This window comes from Felis catus, chromosome A1 (genome assembly GCF_018350175.1).
Source record: "Felis catus isolate Fca126 chromosome A1, F.catus_Fca126_mat1.0, whole genome shotgun sequence".
Taxonomy (NCBI): domain Eukaryota; kingdom Metazoa; phylum Chordata; class Mammalia; order Carnivora; family Felidae; genus Felis; species Felis catus.
In genome coordinates, this window is record NC_058368.1 from 9,056,409 (window position 1) to 9,068,948 (window position 12,540).

The following is a 12,540-nucleotide window of genomic DNA, read 5'->3' on the forward strand; positions in this document are numbered from 1 at the left end:
CACATTGGAAGCAAAAGCTCCAAACCCAATTAAGCTTTAAGTGAGCATGGCCTCTGCTGACATCGGACTGATCCGAATGAGAAATTGCGAGCCCAAACTACCCAATGAAGCTGCTCCAAAATTCTTGACCCATGGTAACTTGAGAGAAAATACATATTCGTTGTGTATTCAAGTTGCTAAGTCTGGGGACAATTTGTTACACAGCAATTGGATAACTAGTACAGAAAACACTCAGAAAAGTGTGAAGAAGAAATCACTTCGAATCTTACAATTCCGATTGTAAGATTCCAATGAAAAATTTGTTAATGTTTTATTTACTTCTGAAAAAGTGTAAGTAGGGGAGGAGCAGAAAGAGAAGGGGACAGAGAATCCAAAATGGGCTCTGCGCTGACAGCAGTGAGCCCCATGTGGGGCTCAAACTCACAACTGTGAGATCATGACCTGAACTGGTTGGATGCTCAACCGACTGAGCCACTCAGGAGCCCTAGAATTCCTTCTTTTTATGCTCAAACATACTTAAGCTAAATGCATGTCGTTTTAAAAAAATATAACTTGGGGCGCCTGGGTGGCGCAGTCGGTTAAGCGTCCGACTTCAGCTCAGGTCACGATCTCGCCGTCCGTGAGTTCGAGCCCCGTGTCGGGCTCTGGGCTAATGGCTCAAAGCCTGGAGCCTGTTTCCGATTCTGTGTCTCCCTCTCTCTCTGCCCCTCCCCCGTTCATGGTCTGTCTCTCTCTGTCTCAAAAATGAATAAAAGTTAAAAAAAATTAAAAAAAATATATAACTTGGTTCATAACGTACGTTCATTTTTGTATACTACCATTTCCCCACTTAATGCGTAAATAGATATCCATGTCAGTAGAAAAGTCTTTCAAAACATAAATTTAATGGCTTTATAACAGTTCACAATGGAGCTTTATTTTTGGACATTTAAGTTGTTTCCATATTTCTGCTATTATAAACACTAACACAGTGACTACTTTGGAAAGAGACAATGTGGCGAATTGTCAAGACCACAGCCTTTGAATTCTCTGTAGGCAAATTCTAGTTCTGCCCTTCCCTAGTGCAACTTTGAATAAGTTCCTTAGTCTGTGCTGTGTTTCCTTTATCTATAAAATAAGAAATGCAGTGCTTTTGCGGGCACTTCTTCTTACTTTTTTATTGAACTAAAATATACATAAGTTACCATTTTAAGCATTTTTTTAACGTTTTTATTTATTTTTGAGACAGAGAGAGACAGAGCATGAACGGGGGAGGGTCAGAGAGAGAGGCGGACACAGAATCTGAAACAGGCTCCAGGCTGTGAGCTGTCAGCACAGAGCCGGATGCGGGGCTCGAACTCACGGACCGTGAGATCATGACCTGAGCCGAAGTCGGACGCTTAACCGACCGAGCCACCCAGGCGCCCCCCATTTTAAGCATTTTTAAGTTCAGTGGCATTGAGTACATTCACATTGTTGTGTGACCATCACGACCATCCATCTCTAGAACTTGTTCATTATCCTAAACTGAAACTCTGCATCAGCTAAACACTAACTCCACATTCTCTCCTACACTTAGCCTCCGTTCCACTTTGTGTCTCTGTGGATTTGGCTATTCTAGGTACAATATTTGTCCTTTTGTGTCTGGCTTATTTTACTTAGTATGTCTTCAAGGTCCAACTATGTTGTAGCGCATATCCAAATTTCATTCATTCTTAAGGCTAAGTAATATTCTCTTGTATGTATATACCACATTTTATTTATTCAGTCTTCTGATGATAGCCTTTTGAGTTGTTTCCACCTTTTGGCTATTGTGAATAATGCTGCTATGAACATTGGTGTATAAATATCTGTTTGAATCTCTGCTTTCAGTTCTTTGGGGTACATACCTAGAAGTGGAATTGTTGGATCGTATGGTAATTTTATGAATTTTGGGGAAAACGGCCATACGTATGTCTTCAACAGTGGTTGGACCATTTTACATTCCTATCAGCAATGCACATGGGTTCCAATGTCTCCACATTCGTGCCAGTATTTATTTTCTGGGGCTTGGAGGGGGGCAGTAGAGAGGAGTTTGATAATAGCAGTTCTAATTAGTGTGAGGTGGTATCTTACTGTGATCTTGACTTTGATGATCAATGTTGTTGAGCATCTTTTTCATGTACTTATTGGCCATTTGCATATCTTTTGGGGGGAATTTTCTATTCTATTCCCCTCTCGACCATCACTTCTTTCTTGAAATTCTTGTCTGCCTTTACTTCCTCTAGCTCTCCCCTCCATCCCTCTGCTCACCTTCTACTTTCTTTCTTCTTCCTCTAAGCTTCTCATCTTATTGTGGTAGAGTTCTTTCAAGTCAGGTCTTTGACCTTCCCTGTATTAATTTCACTCTTGCCACCTCAAGGAAGCTAATGGCTGGTGTGGAGATTCAAGAAATCAAAGAAATGAAGATGTCAGGTATTCAATTAATATATTATAAATAAATGAATAAAATGAAACAAAGAGGTACAGTTAAATAAAGGAAGAAAAACTGAGTACTAAGAAACGTTGAGGTAATCACAAGAAGTCAGGAAAGGCAAGAAAGAAAAAAAAAGAGAGAGAGAGATATTAAATAAGACCGAGAATGAAATTTTTCCATCTGTGACAACATAGATTGATGTCAAGGGCAATATGCTAAATAAGTCAGAGAAAGACGAATACCCTATGATCTCTGTTATAAGTGGAATCTTGAATAAAAAAAGTGAAGCTCATAGATACGGAGAACAGATGGACGGTTACCAGAGGTGGGGTGGGGGGAAGGGTGGGAGAAATGAGTGAACTGCTTTTGTTTTTAGTTTAAATACATTGAATTTTATTTTTTTTAACGTTTATTTATTTTTGAGACAAAGAGAGACAGAGCATGAATGGGGGAGGGGCAGAGAGAGAGGGAGACACAGAATCTGAAACAGGCTCCAGGCTCTGAGCTGTCAGCACAGAGCCCGACATGGGGCTCGAACTCACGGACTGCGAGATCATGACCTGAGCCGAAGTCAGACGCTTAACCAACTGAGCCACCCAGGCGCCCCTAAATACATTGAATTTTAAAAAGGAAGATCAAATTGAGAGAACTAACATTTACTGTATTCAAAATTTATTACAAAGCTACAGTAATCAAGACAGTGTGGTGCTAGCCTAAGGACAGACATGTTAATCAATGGAATGGGGGGTTAAAAAGTCCATAAGTAGAACGGAGTGGCCAGAAACAAACCCATATGCACACAGCCAACCAATTGTTGACAAGAATGCCAAGACCACCAATAGAGAAAAAAGAACAGGGTTTTCAACAAATGGCACCGGGGCAACTAGATGTCTACATGCAAAACAGTAAGTTGAACCCCTCCCTCACAGCATATACAGAAACGAACTTAAAGCGGATCAAAGAGCTAAATGTAAAACTCTTAGGTTTGGGACCTGAGATTAGGTAGTAATTTCTTAGCTATGATACCAGAAGTACAAGTAACAAAAGAAAAATTGTGTAAATTAGACTTCAGCAAGATGTAAAGCTTTGCGCTTCAAAGTATACTATCAAGAAAGTGAAAGTGAGAAGTGAAGAGAAAATAAGAGAAAAACTTCGCGAATCATGTCTCTGCTAGAACTAGGGGGAAAAAAACTATTACGACTCAGCATTAGAAAGGACATTTTTTTAAAAAGGGACCAAGGATTTTAGTAGACGTGTCTCCAAAGTAGATACAAAAATGACCATGAAGCACAAGCAAAGATGTTCAACAACATTAGTCATTAGGGAAACGCAAGTCAAAATCAAAATGAGACATGAATTCACACCCACCAGCACAGCTATTATTAAAAAAAAAAACAGAAAAGGAGAAGTTTGGTGAGGATGTGGTGAAATTGGAACATCGCTGTCAGGAAACAGGTTGGTATTTTTTTCAAAATGTTAAACATGGAATTAGCATGTGACCCACTAATTCCACTCCTAGGTATGTGCCCCAGAGATCTGAAGATACGTATTCACACGTAAACTTGTATGCAAATATTTACAGCAGCGTTCTTCTTCATAGTCAAAAAGTGGCAACAGTCCAAATGTCCGTCACCTGTTGAATGAATAAACAAAAGCACTACATCCATACAATGGAATATTGTTCAGCCTTAAAAAGGAGTGAAGTCCTTGTACTTGCCGCGGCAGGAATGAACCTGGTAAATGTCAGCTCAGTGGAAGAAGCCCAACACGAAAGACCCCCTGTTGTATGATTCCATTAACACGAAATGTCCCAAACAGGCACATCCGTAGAGACGGAAAGTAGCTTAGTGGTTGCCAAGGGCTGAGGGAAGGAGTAAATGGAAAATGCTCATGAATGACAGGGTTTCTTTTCTGGAATTAGACGCTGGTGATGGTTGCACAGTGTCATGTAAATCTTCAGTAAACCACAGAACTGTACGCTTTAAAATGGTGAATTTATGGTATATGAATTATATCTCAAAAAAAAAAAAAGTATAGAAAGAGGAAAGGCTTTCCGACTCATTTCATGAGGCCAGCATCACACCGTGATGGTCTTCTTGACACATCAACTTGGCTGTACCACCGCCCCAGTTACGGAACGCTGAGTTTGCTGTGCAGGTGTTTTGCAGATGTGATTAAAGTCCATCATCAGTTGACTTTACTCAAGGGGGATTATCCCAGATGCTCTGGGTGAGGCTAATCTAGACCAGAGTTTGTGCTTCCGGGAAGAAATTCTGCCTGTGGACAGCAGCTTCAGCTCATGCCTGGGAGTCCTGGCCTGCCCCTCCTGATGGCCTTAGGGATGTCAGACTTGCCTCATCTGCCTCCACAATTACATATTCCTCACAATAAGTCCCTTAGTGCATCTCCTCCTGGTTCTATTTCTCTGATTCAACCTTGAGTGAGACTGATAGCCAAACCAGAAAAGAATATGTTATGACCAAAAATAAAAAACGGACTAATATTCCTCATAAACGTAGACACAAAAATCCTTGAGACAATGTTAGCCAAACTCAGCAATATATACAAGGTACAACATACTATGACCAACTAGAATTTATCCCAAAGGGTGCCTGGGTGGCTCAGTTGGTTAAGCCCCAGCTTCAGCTCAGGTCATCTCACGGTTCATGGGTTGGAACCCCACATCAGGCTCTGTGCTGACAACTCAGAGCCTGGAGCCTGCTTCGGATTCTGTGTCTCCCTCTCTCTCTGCCCCTCCCCTGCTCACTCACTCTCTCTCTCTCTCTCTCAAAAATAAACATTAGAAAAAATTTTTTTAAAGAATTTATCCCAGGAATGCAAATTAGAGTTATTTTAGTTAATTTAATGAATCAATGTAATTTGCCTCATTAACAAAATTTTTAGAAACTCATTTCAGGGGCACCTGCATGGCTCAGTCAGTTGAGCATCTGAATCTTGGTTTCAGCTCAGGTCGTGATCTCACAGTTCATGAGTTCAAGCCCAGCATTGGGCTCTGAACCTGCTTGGGATTCTCTCTCTGTCCCTCTCTGCCCCTCCCCAACTTGTGCTGTTTCTGTCTCTCTCAAAATAAATAAACTTAAAAAAAAATCATTTCAGTTGAAGCCAAAACAAAAAAGAAAAAGCATTGAGAAATTCAACGCTTTGTTTATAATTTAAAAAAAAATTCTCAGCAAACTTGGAATAAGAAGCACTTCCTCAATGTCTGTGTCATTTTGCTCGGGCTGTCATAGACTGGGTGGCTTAATCAATAGAGACTTATTTTCTCACAATTTTGAGAGCCAGAAGTCCAAGATGAAGGTGTCAGCAGGGCTGGTCTCTTCAGAGGCCTCTCTCTTCAGTTTGTAGATGGCTGTCTTCTCTCTATGTTCTTACATGGTCTTTATCCATCTTTTTATCCCAGTCCAATTATTATAGAGTATACTCCAATGACCTCATTTCAGCTGTGTCACTTCTGTACAGACCCTGTCTCCAGATACGGTTCCATCTGAGGTACTGTGGATTGGGACTGCAACATATGAATAAGGTGGGGGAACACCATTCAGCTCATAACAACTGATGCAAAACTGAGTGTATCCCCTTAAAATTGAGGGTAAGGCAAGGATTTCCACCCTTACCACTTCTTTCCAACATAGTACTGAAGGGCTTAGTGCAATAAAGAAAAACATAAAGAGTGTAAAGAAAGAAGCGAAGGGGCGCCTGGGTGGCTCATTCGTTCAGTGGCCGACTTCGGCCTGGTCATGATCTCACAGTTTGTGAGTTGGAGCCCCGTGTCAGGCTCTGTGCTGACAGCTCAGAGCCCGGAGCCTGCTTCAGTTTCTGTGTCTCCCTCTCTCTCTGCCCCTCCCCTGCTTGCACTCTGTCTCTCTCTCTCAAAAATAAATAAACATTAAAAAAATTTAAGAAAGAAGTAAAAATGTCTTTATTCACAGTTGACATGGTTGCATACGTAGAAAATCCCAAGGAATCTAACCCTCCAACCCCCTCCCCCAAAATCTTAGGAATAATAAGCAAATTCAGTAAGGTTGCAAGATAGAAAGTTAATATACAAAAATTAGATGTATTTTTATATATTAACAATGAGCAGTTGTAAATGAAATTTAATAAAACACTACAGTTGCATCAAAATCAGGAAATATTTAGAGATAAATTTAACAAATATGATCAAGACCTATATGTTGAGAAATTAAAGAAGATCCAAATAAATAGGAAGGTATACCATGTCCATAGACTGGAAAGCAATATTGTTACCTGATGTCATTTTCCCCTATATTGATCTATAGATTCAATGCAATCCCAATCAAGTCCAAGAAGGCTTTTATTATAGAAACTTGCAAGCAGATTCTAAAATTTATAAAGAAGCACAAAGGACTTAGAATGCTTAATTTTGAACAAGCTCCAAAAGTTACCATAAAATAACTATAAATGATGAAAGAATTTTTAAACAAAATTTCAAGGGTTACTATAAGGTACATTAATCAAGAAAATATGGTATTGGCATAAGGATATACCTGTACATCAATGGAGTCCAGAAACGGACCCACAGTTAAATTGTCCATTTGTATTTACTACAACTGCCAAAGCAATTCGATGGAGTAAAGGAAAATCTTTTCAACATCTGGTACCAGAGCAACTGGATGTCCATGTAGAAAGAATCAATCTTGACTTTACCTTACACCCTACCTCCAAATTAATTCTGGATAGATTATAAACCTAAATGTAACAGCCAAAACTATCAAGCTTCTAGAATACATAGGAGATTACATTTGCAAGCATATAGGAGGCAAAATTTACTTACCTAAGACACAGAGAACACCAAGCATAAAAGAAAATGTTGATAAATTGGACTCCACAGTATTAAAAAGTTCTGCCCATCAAAAAACACCATCAAAAAGTTAGATTAGGGGGGCGCCTGGGTGGCGCAGTCGGTTAAGCGTCCGACTTCAGCCAGGTCACGATCTCACGGTCCGTGGGTTCGAGCCTCACGTCGGGCTCTGGGCTGATGGCTCAGAGCCTGGAGCCTGCTTCCGATTCTGTGTCTCCCTCTCTCTCTGCCCCTCCCCCGTTCATGCTCTGTCTCTCTCTGTCTCAAAAATAAATAAACGTTAAAAAAAATTAAAAAAAAAAAGTTAGTAGATTAGGGCATCTGGGTGGCATAATCAGCTGAGTGTCTGACTCTTGATTTTGGCTCAGGTCATGATCCTAGGTCTTGGGATCAAGCCCCACGTCGGGCTCTGTGCTGAGTGTGGAGCCTGCTTAAGATTCTCTCTCTCTCCCTCTGCCCCTCTCCTCTACTCGTGCTCTCTCTCTTTCTCTTTCTCTCTCTCTCTCTCTCTCTCTCTCTCTCTTAAAAAAAAAGACAAGAAAGAAAGTTAATAGATAAATCACAGATTGGGAAAAATTTTACTATATCTATACTATATATTGATACTATATAACTGACACAGGATTTGTATTTAGAATATAGCGAGAACTCTTACAACTCAATAATAAACGGGTTAACCATCCAATAAACGAGTAAGGACGTGGTCCTGATTAAGATCCTGAAGGCAAAGTTCACCTTATATGTCTCTAGAGGTGAAGAAACGGAAGCCGAACCATACTGTAAGAAAATCCACTCCATCGCCAATTAGGCCGTCCAAGGTTTTCAAGAGAAAATAGCCACATGAATTCAAAGCACAGTATCACTATTCCAGAAATCTTTGGGACATTCTGCACAAAAGGTCTACAAAGAGCTTTGGAAAGATTAACCAGATGATCCTCCCAGCTTCCTTAAGAGACAGGTGGGGAGTGGACAGTTCAGCCTACTCCCACAAAGAGAGAGCCACGGACAGCCTGTTGCTGAGCCGCAGCGACCTGGGTTCCTGGCAGACGGACGGATGCGCTCCGTGAGATGAGCCAGGGAGCAGCGATCAGCACCGCACGCGCTTGCCTCTCCCACCCTTTCTAAATTGACTCACCCACCGCTCACTCAGCAGATAGCTATTAAAGAATGCCTCCCTCTCTGTGAGAGTCAGGGCTTGTAGCTTGACTGTGGCCTCTCACTTCAGAGGTGCACCTTGCCGTCTGCCCTGGGGGCCTCTGGTGACTCATTTCCTGCTCCCAGGCTTGCTCTAGCACACAGAGCGAGGACCCCGGGGTCCTGTGTTTCATGCTCTGCTTCTCAGCCCCTACTGGTCCCGACCTCTCCCTGGCTTCCAGGGCTCCAGCCCCTCCTGTACCCCTCCTGGGTACATTCCTCTCTGCTCTTCCCATCCCGGTCCTGGGCAGCATTTGATGAGGCTAGAGTAATAATAGTAGATGTCATTTGCTCAACCTCAGGATGAACCCACTGTGCTTACAGAACTTGCACCATCATCCTGGCCCCAGAACCTTCGTTTCTGCTGGGACCCTCCCTTGGAATGCTGTTCCATTCTGCAGCTCTCCAAACAGTATTCGCTGTTCAGTAACCACCACACCCAGGAAATCTTCCCCACGTTTCCCCTCTTCTTTACCCTCAGCACTCAGGAAACTTCACAGTACATACCTCTTGCCAGGACAGATGCCCTTGCCCTCCACAGAGGAGAAGGCAGGCAATAAGTTGGCAAACATAGAAAAAAAAGACAAAATACAGAGCACCGTGAAGCGTAGGGGCCAAGGTCAGGCTGCCCCAAGATGGACTACTTTGTCATGAAGATTATTTGAAGTTAAAAAGCAATCAAAACCCAGTAGATTCAGGACCCTCCCCTACAGCTACCTAAAAAGAATTTAGAGGACTCACTCCAGGAAGAGAGCTATCTCCGCAGATAACGACTTTATACTATGAACTACATACAGTGAACAGGGAGGAATCCAGCAAGGCCTGTTTGACCAAAGTCCTCTTTGTCCCGTTGTTTCTTAGTGGCCCAGGAAACGTTTGTTGACCAAACATTTGCTCTTTTTCATCTCCCTGTGAATTGCGTTCCTTCCCTTTGAACCCCTCTAGCCCCTTCTCCTTGTTCAGGATGACGTAGATACCTCATTTTTCCTTGACTCTTTGGAATCCCCATGTCTGTGTGGATTCCCTGTACATACAAAATTAAATTTTCTTTTCTCCTGTTAATCTGGCTCATGTCAATTTGATACTTGGTCCTATGAGAAGGACCTTGAAAGGGACAGGAAATTCTTGCTCCCTGATGGAAGAAAATAAAACTAGCTACGTGACTTGCAAATGAAGGGTGGGGAGTGTTTAGATGGCATCACCCCTGAGGAAGTGACATCTGAGTTGAGACCTGAGTGATGCAGTGGGGCCAGCCTTGCAAAGACCCCAGGAAGAATGTATTTGGCAAGAGGCACGACCTGTGCAAAGGCCCTGAGGTGGGAACAACTTGGGCATTTGAGGGAAAGAAAAGCAGGATGATTAGGGGGTAGTGAGTGGGCTAGGTTAACTCCTACAAGACTGTGTAGGAGGTGAGGGGAGGCAGATTTCGTCCTGATTTCTTCTCACTTTGGGACCAGGAATAGGACTAAATGCTGTGTGTCCCGGGCCCTGTCATGCCACGTAGTCAGGACCCCACATATGGGAGGCATTTGGTCCTTTCTTTCACAGACCTTAGAGCTGCGTTCTACTTGCCAGGCCTTCTGTCAACTATTCCGCATGCCTCACCGGGGCTCTTTTGTTGGAGAGAAATTAGTTCCTATTCCGAGGACACAACGAGAGAGCTACGGATTGAGGAGGCGATAGGTAGAAATTCTTCCAGATATTCAGGACAAATGGTCAGGAGACAAGGCAGAGCAGTTTCTAATAACTTCCTTCCCCTTGGTTCCCTGTTTCTAGAACCAACCTTGCATTTTACATAAATTAGATCATGAAAAGAAAGTCTTGGTGTGTCAATGATTGAAAAATAAAACCATCTGTAATGGCAATTAGGCTAGAAAGTGGAGGAATTCACGGGGTGGAGGGCACTGGTTGGCAGTTCTGTTTCCAATCCATCAGCCCTGAGCTTTGGGGGGGGTTCAGATAAAGGGGTGTGACCAGCTTTGGGGGGTTCAGATAAAGGGGTGCGACCAGTTTCCTTCCTCTGAGTAATAACCATAACAACGGGCACTTGCTGAGCACACACACTGTGAGCCAGGCACCTGGTGAGCCGTCTACCCAGAAAAGTAACAATTTGCACAACCACCCGTTCTTTAGACGAAGCTGGGAGACGTTGAGGAATTTGCCCAGAATCACATAGCTGGTCAGTGGCAGGTCTAGGCTTCAAATCCAGACTGATTGTGGAGTCTAGGGACTTACCCACCGCCTGTAAGTTTAGGCTGTGCCCCATCCCTGTCTGTCAGACTCTCAGCCGCCCTCCCTGAGGAGCTGGCCTGCACATTCAGGACTGAGGGGCCATAGCACAGGGATGGTCTAGGATTGGCAGAGCCGGGCCAAATTCTCTTTATGATCCCGCAGGGGGGAGAGATGAGGAAATTGTGTGCTTTATGGACGGGCTTAGCCTGGCTTCTTGTTGACTGCACACCCAAGCACACGCAACCCTCTTTAGAAGCTCCTTTCTGGGTAGTTGCTGAGACATTAACTGCAGAGGGAAGAATTCCCCACACCCTTTGGTCTCAGATGATATGACCCTGAAGGCTGAGCGTTTGGTCCAAGGGGAGGCCCTGGGCCAGCCAGGTCCTCACAGGTGCTTTTTCAGACCCGGTGGTGAAGTCGGCTTAACATAAGGGCACAAAATGCAACAGCATTTTGAAGGGGCATCTTCAGTGAAAGCAGTCCGCCCCCAGATGGTCCCGTAGGTTGGCTCTCCCTGTGAAAGTCTGCGCCCTTCAGAGGCTGGCACTACATGGCAGGCCCAGGGCCCTGAGGTATACAGTTGGTTCAACTGTGCCCCCTCCAAAAGACATGCCCAAGTCCTAACTCCCAGAACCTGTGAGCGTGACTTATTTGGAGAGGCGTCTTTGCAGATGTAATTAGTTTTAGGATCTTGAGATGAAATCACGTTGAATCTCAGGTGGGTCATAAATCCAATGACAGATGTCCTTAGACAAAAAAAGCAGAGGAAGGTTTGAGACACAGACGCAGGGGAGAAGGCCACATGATGACGGACCCAGAAACACAGTGGTGCCGCCATGAGCCAAGGAACACCTGGGGCCACCAGAAGCTGGAAGAAGAAAGCAAGGATGGTCCTCCAGAGCCTTCCGAGCACGTGTTGGCCCTGCCGACCCCTTGATTTTGGACTCTTGGCCTCCAGAAGTGCGAGAGGAGAAATTTCTGTGGTTGTAAGCCACGAAGTTTGTGTTCGTTTGGGAAGACAGCCACGAGAAGCTAACACAGGCGACCGCCACTCCTGCTCTTGCGGCCTGATTCACTCGTTACACGCCATCCTGTCCATCCCCAGAATGAGGGGTCACCTATTTACAGAGAAACACAATGGAGAAAGGGAGGTCACCGTCTGCCCAGTGCCTTCTCCCCGTGTGGGCAGAGCCCCAGGCCAGAATATCAAACGTTGGCTGCTCTCCATCTTTAGAAAGAAAAACCTCCCAGCTCAGGTCCAGCCCGGCTCTGGGGGCCACCTTGCCAGGCACTAACCCTCTCTCCCTCCTGAGGTCGCGTGGCCAGTATGGCTTCGCTAACCTCCTCTCTTCGTGCTGCCCTGAGGCCCACAGACTCACCCCGGGGGTTCTCACTGCCTTCCCCTGAACAAGGCATGAGCAGGACCCCACTTACTACCTTATGAGCGGAGGCCAGTTTTCCTCTCTGGGTCACCTTGCGTTTGGATGGTTCCAATTTCTTTAGTCATGTTTACCAATGGTTTCCACAATTGTGGAAAATCTCCTTTATTTCATCCAGTTTCACTTAAGGACAATTTGCATGTTCTCCAGAAGTAGGGGAGGCACTGTGTGGTTGGGACTCCACACTCATTGGCAAGATGGCTAATGGGGCTGTATTGGGGTCTACAACCATGGGACACAACTGGCCCTCCTGATGTGAGCTGGATAGCCATAAGCAAGGAGCCAAAGTGATGATCTTTAGTTGGTGCGTAACATATGGCAGAGTCTTTCTTGCTATTCTTTCCCACCCCCCTTGTATGTGTGTGAGTGTGTGTATGTGTGTGTGTGTGTGTGTGTGA

General features: G+C 44.1%; 1 long non-coding RNA gene across 1 annotated transcript; it reads left to right on the forward strand.

Annotated features, from left to right (window-relative positions):
- LOC111559507 lies at positions 1 to 9,533 on the forward strand. Its single transcript, XR_002740503.2, has 2 exons — positions 1 to 134; positions 8,028 to 9,533. It is a non-coding gene; the product is annotated as an uncharacterized LOC111559507 (long non-coding RNA).
- The last annotated feature ends 3,007 nt before the right edge of the window (positions 9,534 to 12,540 follow it).